Source organism: Cheilinus undulatus, linkage group 7 (assembly GCF_018320785.1).
Source record: "Cheilinus undulatus linkage group 7, ASM1832078v1, whole genome shotgun sequence".
Classification (NCBI taxonomy): Eukaryota; Metazoa; Chordata; class Actinopteri; order Labriformes; family Labridae; genus Cheilinus; species Cheilinus undulatus.
Genome location: NC_054871.1, coordinates 29,191,151 through 29,197,692, shown reverse-complemented (window position 1 = coordinate 29,197,692; position 6,542 = coordinate 29,191,151). Strand labels below are relative to the sequence as shown.

The window sequence follows — 6,542 nt, the reverse complement described above, 5'->3', positions numbered from 1 at the left end:
CCTTTGGCCCCTGCAATAAAAGACTTCTCATATGAAAGTTCACAAGCAAAGGATACGAAATTTGTTATTCCAAGGAGTTTCAGTATTTTTCTGTGCAGCTCAATAGTTGCACAATTGGGAAGTGATCAGGAATTGATAGCAAAAAGATTTCTTCACTTACCATGAAGTACTTAAATGGTTATGAAAGCAGGCCTATAATGTGTAGAAAAAGAGATCAGAGAGTAAGACCATATAAAAAAACACAGAAGTACTTAATTATGATAATATTTTCTTTAATCAACTTAATGTAACAGTAATCTAAATACAGGATGCAGAGATATTTTGCCACCACAAAGTTCTTCTTGTTTATCTGTCCACTGGAGTGAAGGTTATACATCAGAGCAAAATCATGATTATTGGGTTATTATTCACCATACACACGATGTCACATATTATTTGAGTTATGGCATACAGTATTATCAACTATCTATACATGAATGTTCTTTGTTTACTCCTGAACACTGGTAGTTTAGGAAGAAATCGTAAGAGCATCTTCTACATACATGTGAGTGAAACTCGCAGCATTTGCTGGAGGTAACACAAACATTGTAACACTGGCACTCGTCATGATCCTTCATGTTGTTGGGCCGTCTGTAGCGAGGATCCTCCACAGACTCAGACTGACCACAGGCCATAGAAAGGATGGAGCTTTGTGTATCTGCAAGGCTGTGGTGTCAATACAGGGCTTAATTTTTTCTGAGGGAAGGTGACAGACAGAGATGAGGTTCAGTCATGCTATACTGGGCTGTAGACCTGTACCCTAACACTGGGGCTGTACTGAAAACATAGAAGTTTGACATTTCTGAATTGTACAACATTGTCCAGGGCTTAAGTAGTATTCAAATTTTTTTCGTAACTTGACATAAACACATGTAATATATCTATGTCAAATTCTTTGTAGTTCTGTGTGAAGCCTGCTTGGAGTTTGCAAAAAACTCCACATGAAAGCTAAATTAGTTTTCAGGTGTTTTGCACAGAGGAGAGGCTCCACTCTGGTCACTTTTATCTGCTCTATCTAGTCTCTTTATCCGTCATAAAGCACAGATCAGTGGAGGGCTGCAGTGATAGGTGTTCTTTGGAAGCTTTGTCCCATCTCCTCACAGGATCCCTGGAGCTCAACTGGTCTAAGTAGTATTCTATTTTTCTGAGATAATGAATTTTGGGTTTTCATTTGCTGTAAGCTATACTTATCAGTATTCAAAGAAATAAACACTTGAAATATATCAGTCTATGTGTAATTAATCTATATAATATATGAGTTTCCCTTTACAAATTGAATTGAATTACTGAGATAAATAAACTTTTTGATGATGTTCTACTTTATTGAGATGCACCTGTAACCCTTCTTTTGAGCCAGTCAGTTTTCTGGCTTTTTGGATTTTTAAGGGCTTAAAGTACTTATTAAAAGTGCAAAAAAGAAGTAAACTTTGTCATGTTAGACAGAGGAAAATCTCAGGATTCTAACAAAGCCCAGCAGTAACAGCTCACTTATACACAGCAACAAAAACTGACCCTTTAGTGTAAAGAAAACACAAGAAAAAGTCAAACTCACGGCGCGTTCCAGGCTTCTCAGTCAAATAGTAGCCTGAAAATCAGTACAGTCCCATTAATCCTGGTATACATTTAGAGGTAGGGGTCCAACAAACATAATTAGTGACTTCATTTACTCCCAAAAACATGCTAACTTGATAAATCATCGATAAAAAAAACACTGCTTATTGCTGATTGTGACATATTGAGCATTTGGTTTGCTAGTTGTCATGTCTGACAGGGGTGGTGTTTACGAAAGTTCACCCTCTCTGTGTCTCATAGACTCCCACATGAACATGTGACCTGTCTTGCCACTTTTTAAGAGGTTTTGGTTGGTAAAACAGAACCAAAAAGGGAAAAAAATTAAAAAGTGGAACAAAATGTTTTTTCTTTGAGTAAATTATTTTTTAATTGAATTAAACATGCAAACTTAGTATTCATAAAGTTCTAACTCCATTAAGGTACCACATGTCCACTTATAGTACCAAATAGACATTTTGAATCAGCCTGGATATTTCTACACAAAAACATTAATAAAAATTAAAAAAAAAAAAATACATTTTTGGTTTGTGTTGCATCAAAATTCAACTTTAATATAATCAGGCATGTGGCAATGACTCCATCAAGTTTCTAAGCTAAAATATCACAGCCATAACTAACTAAATAACATTTAACAGAGTTAAACAAATATTAAAAACATTATAATGTAAATAAAGAAATCAAAATTAAATATAATAGACTATAAGATAACAAGAAATACAGAAATTACATTTTTATAGTTTCTATAGTAGGGTGCATTTATATAATTGTTTTTAAAATCCAGTCCAATAGAAATAGAATAAAAATTACTCAAGAGCTGTGTAAAGAGCGGATGTAGAAGATTGGAGTTTGTCACTATCTTACCAATTTTCTTTGAGTTATGTGCATAAAACCATCAACCTGCAGAGGGCACTAAAGCTCCTGGACAGCCATTACTGATGATTGTGTAAATGCTCTGCAAATTCAGCCTTAAACATTCAAACTGTATGTTTAAACAGAGAATGATGCATACCTTTCCTGTCTTTAAGTGATGAAAAGTTGACGCTAATTTGCTTCTCCTCCGTCCTTTTCCTTCGCGTCAGTTTGCAGCTGTAGTTCATTGTGTGGCTGAGGTCCTGTGGGAGGGGGTACTTGCACTCTTTGTTTGATTCCTTAGCCAGCAGGGTGCCGTCAGACGCCATAAATTCACAGTAAAAGGGTGTAGAGTCTTCACAGGGGGCATAATGGCAGTCCAACCTTAAATGCACCATAAAATTGTGGTTACTTATTAGAATAGGCGTCTTTTTATCACTCAGAACCAGCAGCACATTTATATCAGTGTAATGAATGTGAGTGGATGCTAAAACCTGTATGTATTCTTCTTGGTCAAGCAAAGGATAAAAATGCCAAAATCTCCCTGCTTTTTGGCAGCAGATGATCCTGAAATCAGATGGGAATTATTTATAACAAACAAATCATTCAGTAGTAAGAGTTTATACTTGGGCCAGCAGTTCTGAAACTTTTAGTATAAGAAGCTGAGGCTAAGCTAACAGCAGCTTTATTCAAAATGCAAAATCTATTTACACATAACATCCATCAAAATGTAATATAAAGGCAATAAATATATAAACATTAATATAAGCATTTTCAACATCTGACTAACTAATGAAAGAAAGACAAACTCATTTTCATGCATTTATTGACTCAGGTCATGAACTCTGAGCAGCTGAACTAACTCTCCTCTACTGCAGAAGTGGACAGATGACCACAATGGTCTATTTTTTAATCACTGCGATCATGTGTAGCGCTGCTACACCCTGTAACACAACGATGCCTTACCCTTCCCATGAATATAAAATGCGAGAAAAGAAAAGAACAGACAGGAAAAACTTGATACTGCTGATACACTGCTAGAGGGTAGGACGAACCACGGTAGCTACCAACCTGGTGGATCTCCCACAAAGCATTGCAGGGTGATGACACAATCCCATTCCCTATTGGCTGGGCCCCTGGAAAACTCGGAGAATGGGCCCTCCCCAGATGTGATTTATTGATGATATCAATACATGTGTGTTTGATCAGTAGCTTTGATGCTAGCATCCTGGCTAATGTGAGCTGACTGGAGCTGAAAAGTGTGTGAAGCTACTCTCAGGTATGTTGAAATCATTCTTTAGTGCTACTTTTAACGAATCTTGCTGCTTTTTGCCCTTAATTACCTTTGTTGCCACATTGAACCCAATTTGCTGCGTTAAACCTATTTTTGGCACTTTTTCCCACTTTTAACCCGTTTTTGCCCTGTTTTGACACTTTGTTTTGCCACTTTAAACTATTTTGTAGCTTTTTGCTTATTCCTGTCTCTTTGTTTTGCCAATTTAAATACATTTTTGTTACTTTTAGCCCATTTTGCCACCTCTTTTTGCCACTTGTCACCCATCATTGTTGCTTTTTTCCCCATTTTGCCTCTTTTAACTTGGGATGGGAATTGATTAACCTGGCACACCAGATGGATTTGTTTCACACATCCACCTGAAAAACCACTCATACACAGTGTTTGGGAAAGGGCAGAGCCTTTGGGAAAAAAAAAAAAAAACTCAGAGGGTGACTGGATGAATGTTCAGTCTGTCACATCTTTACAGGCCAATCAGAGCAACAAATGTGACGAAGCCGCTATCGAGCTGCAACCCTACCGAGGACTAAAAACCACAGGGAACTGCATAACCAAAGACTGTAGAAAGAATTGGACAAACCCTGTGTGTCGTCAGCCGTCTGCTTACAATAGGCAGACTCAAATGGCTCTTGAAGCCAATCCACAGAGGCTTCTGTATTGAAATTGCAGTCTTAACTGAACTTTGGATCAACCTAACGGTCCACCCACTAAGCCTGACTTCTCACAGCTAGCTAGCTAGCATTCTGGTCGACAGAAACATAGCCTCTGCCTGATAAGCCATCTGCCAATCAAATGAGACGCGCAAATCGGTTTGAAGAGAGGTTTATCCTAAATATAATCCAAACAATCATGGTACAAAAAAATTCACCATACAACGAGAGCAAAATAAGACATTAGCTAATGAGACACGTTTGGTTTTTTGAACCAGACTGTAAACCAGGTTATTTCTAGTGTAAAAACTGGCTGTTTAACATGTGTCCAGATGGGACTTCTGGTGTTCTTGCAGCCAGCCTCAAGTGGACACTTGTGGTATTGCAATTTTTTGCACTTCCGCTTTGGCTTCATTTTTCAGGACTGGAGGTTGCCGCTTGTGTGTAACGCAATTTTTGTCGTTTTTGAAAGAAAACAACTCACTGCTGTTCTTTGTACTGCCCCTCGTCGCTGATTGGTTCTGTCATGTTCTTACCGGGCCCAAACGGAGCTTTGCAAGATGGATTTGCCAGTGAGAAAACACGGAAATGGGCGTATCCATCTGCTTTGCAAGGTTAGGAATTGATAAGATTTCATGTATATTAATGCCATCATTGTTTCTTCTTATCATTTCAAAGTCATTATCTAGTGACTTATCAGTTCCTTCCTGTGTATTTTTTTTTTTTTTTGAAAAATAAGCAGACTATAGGTTTTCACTGTTAACTCAAATTTTGTGAAGTCTTTCTCTGAACACTGAATAAGATGTAGCTCAGCTTCAGTGAGATTCAATGACAAGCAGACTTCAATTACTAGCTATCATTAACCGTTTTGGTAACTAAAAATATAATCATCAAGTGTTGGGGAGGAGAACGTGAAAATCTACAAAAATTCTCTTTTTAGTTGGAAATGTGTCCGTTAGAACAAACTGCGCTTTCGATCTTCAATCTCTAAACTTGTATTAGAATACAGTCATACTGCTCATTTTCTTTAAAAGATAAAACTTAAGAATAAATAGAAAACTCTGTATCCTAGATCTCTGGATGTATAAAAATAAATTAAAATCTTGTGCAAATTTAATAGTTCTTGTGCAAAAAGATGCATCCCTTGTATGAAATCACTGTTCAACAGACGTTGCGGACCCGCTCTTGTCATTTGTTGAGAAATGAAGCCGCATTTGACCATCGATGAATTCAACCAATTGGAACTGTTCATGCTGGAAACCGGTTCTCAAATTCCATCCCAACTTTGAACCCATTTTTACCCTTTTTAATAACATTTTTAATTGCCACCATTTTGCCACTTTTAACCCATTTACTAATTATGCCACTACAGTTTGACCCCCCCCCCCTCCTTTTTATTTGCCACTTGTCACCCAACTTCACTGCTTTTGGCACTTTTAAGCCACTTTGAAACCATTTTTGCATCTTTTTGCCACTTTACACCCATTGTTTTGTCTTTTTTTCACAATTATTTAATTATGTTCCATTTAAGTTGTCTCAGTTTTCTCAAATTTATTTTCTGGCATCCTGATGTTTGTGTAAATCATGGCTTAGCTATGACATCTGATACACTTTCCTAATCATTTAGTTCAGTATGCTCTTCCACATTGTTACATTACCAGTAAAAAAATATTTCTGTTTTAATAAAAGGGGTTTACATTTTGGAAAAGGCTGTATTGTACCTCAGCAGATGTAAATACATTTATTTTGTGTTGCTTTGATAAGAGTGGCCTTTATTTGGGTTATAAATAAAATATGGTTATCACAGCTTTATTTTACACTGGACTGTAATTTAGCTGACCGCCTTGGGCCTCGCAAAGCTCTCCCTACATACCTCCTCATGAGCGGCCGTGCCTATACTTCAGTGTTATACTGTGCTGTTAAAGTCAGTTAACGTAGAAAGTCAAAGGCCACTTAGGGCTGTGGTCAGCGGGATGATTGTATAGAACAAATGTGGGGATTCAATCTTGACTGAAACCAGCAGTCAGTGTTGGCAGTTTCTGGCAACTGTGGTGTAGTACATAATTTTTAAAGGCAATTACAGCCAATCAAACAGAAAAGCATATTGCTTAAGACGGTGACACATAACATTAACCTTT

At 37.3% G+C, this 6,542-nt stretch overlaps 1 protein-coding gene across 8 annotated transcripts in view; it reads right to left on the bottom strand.

Annotated features, from left to right (window-relative positions):
* Positions 1 to 336: 336 nt before the first annotated feature.
* LOC121512103 (unconventional myosin-IXb) overlaps positions 337 to 6,542 on the bottom strand; it is a 121,567-nt gene continuing 115,361 nt past the window's right edge. For 6 of the 8 annotated variants that reach the window (XM_041791131.1, XM_041791132.1, XM_041791135.1 and 3 more), the window contains 4 exons: positions 2,955 to 3,027; positions 2,621 to 2,844; positions 1,592 to 1,624; positions 338 to 735 (listed from right to left, as the gene is read on the bottom strand). The gene's annotated coding sequence lies outside the window, so the exon portion shown is untranslated. Of the gene's footprint in view, positions 736 to 1,591; positions 1,625 to 2,620; positions 2,845 to 2,954; positions 3,028 to 6,542 lie in introns of all 8 variants that reach the window. The other 2 variants (XM_041791130.1, XM_041791129.1) reach the window with 1 other exon arrangement.